Source organism: Corvus brachyrhynchos, unplaced genomic scaffold, assembly GCF_000691975.1.
Source record: "Corvus brachyrhynchos isolate BGI_N302 unplaced genomic scaffold, ASM69197v1 scaffold21, whole genome shotgun sequence".
Taxonomy (NCBI): Eukaryota; Metazoa; Chordata; class Aves; order Passeriformes; family Corvidae; genus Corvus; species Corvus brachyrhynchos.
Window position 1 is genome coordinate 7,218,942 of NW_008236924.1, and position 1,912 is coordinate 7,220,853.

Genomic DNA, 1,912 nt, shown 5'->3' on the forward strand with positions numbered 1-1,912 from the left:
CTGCTACCAAAACAAACAGGGGCTTCAGAGAAGCTGTGCCATGTGTATTGATGAACATTTCAGGCTGGTTTTTGCTATTGTTCCACCACTTTCTTTTCTTTGCAGCTCAGAAGACATTTGTTGCTCCCCCAATCCGCTCAACACTTCGTAACTCAGGTGGTGTCACACCAGGACTTGCCCTTCCTGGGGACTCTCCATCACCTTGGGGGAAATGAGGAACCAAGAACAGCCTCCCATCTCCACATCAATTAGAAGCATTTATACACTAAACAACTGGATGTTAAATTACAGTGATGCAGCTTTAGTCCTCCTGACGCCAATGGATCAGTCCACGTGAGTGATCACCAGGGGATGTGATTGTGGGGTCACTCAATGGCACTGCTGCTGGGGGAGTCCCACTGCACTTGAACAGTGATGGCCAAGTCCCACAGCCCATTCAGGACATCAGGTTGACTGGAATGAGACTGAAATCCTAGAACTGTAGAATGGGTTGGGTTGGAAGTGATCTTAAAGCTCATCTCTTGTTCCACCCCCTGCCATGGGCAGGGACACCTTCCACTGTCCCAGGCTGCTCCAGCCCCAATGTCCAGCCTGGCCTTGGGCACTGCCAGGGATCCAGGGGCAGCCACAGCTGCTCTGGGCACCCTGTGCCAGGGCCTGCCCACCCTCACAGGGAAGAATTTCTTCTCTAGGAAATACTGGCTCTCGTAAGCTGTAACTCCATCCTCCAATCCACTTCTAAGTGCAATCCAGAGGCAGGTGACTTTCAAGCATCTTCATGGTTTAGTTCAACTAGAAAAGGTGAAACGAGGTGGATGACAACCCCTTTGTAATGCCATTAGATTAAAATACATTCATATTCATACTTCAAATAATCATTGTAAAATTCCTCTTTCCAGCAAGCTGAGATCCCCTGCGCTGCTTTTTCAGTGGGAGTTAACAGAGGTTTACAGGGTTCCCTGGTTTGTACCAGCTCCTCTGGGCACGCACTGGACATCCACAGCAGTAACTGTGGGGCTCTCACAGCCCCTGTGATCTGCCCCTCCACCCTCCTCCACACACAGCAAAGCCCAGTGACAGGTCAGGGTCAGGGAGGAGTAATAACAGATTCTCTGAGAGATCTGACTGCAGGTCCCACATTTGATGTTGGCCAGGAATCCATTCTGTGGCTGATGGAAACCCAGCAGTGCTTTGTGCAGCCCCTGGGGGGGAGCAGGGCCCTTCCCTGGCTCCGAGCTGGGGGGTTTGTTCAGCACTGACTCACTGCAGAAAGTGCCATCTTCATCACAAACAATTCCTCACAGCAACATGAATTTCCTGTGAAACCTCTCATCCAAGCACTGACCAACCTCCAACCAGCTGAGTTGGCAAGAGCTGATCAGATCAAAGACTGAAGTGCTGTAGCCCCAGGCAGTAGAAAGTACAAAAATGCATCTACATCACTTCAGTGAATACTAATTCTACCTTAAAAATAAATTAGAAAAATAGGAAAATAACACCTACATCTCTGTGAATGCTCTAAAGTAACCTGTGAACTATATGGCTATGCCAGAACAGAGGGGGCACTGGTTTATAGGGTGAGCTAAACTGCCCTGCACCTCCCTGGCCATAGGGACAGCTGGGTTTGACAGTGGCACTCACTGCCTGTGTTTCCCGCAGTGACATACACAGGCTGGTTTCCTACAAATTTCAGAATCCTTTCCTTTGTGACAACCTTGTGAATCACTTTTAGAGGCAGCCAATGACATGTAGAATGTTAAGACATGTAGAACATTAAGGTTTTGTCTAAAATATGGGCAGTGCATTCAGATACTGCTGAGTTCCTGAGCTTTGATACTCTCCTGAGGGTGATGTGTCTGCTCTTGCTTAGAGCAGGCAACAGCACTCCCTCTAGCAAACTTCCCCTCCACGC

General features: G+C 49.0%; 1 long non-coding RNA gene across 5 annotated transcripts in view; it reads right to left on the reverse strand.

The window, feature by feature from the left end:
- The window catches only part of LOC108445183, a 27,163-nt gene that overhangs the window by 3,679 nt on the left and 21,572 nt on the right, over nt 1-1,912 (reverse strand). The window lies entirely within an intron of this gene.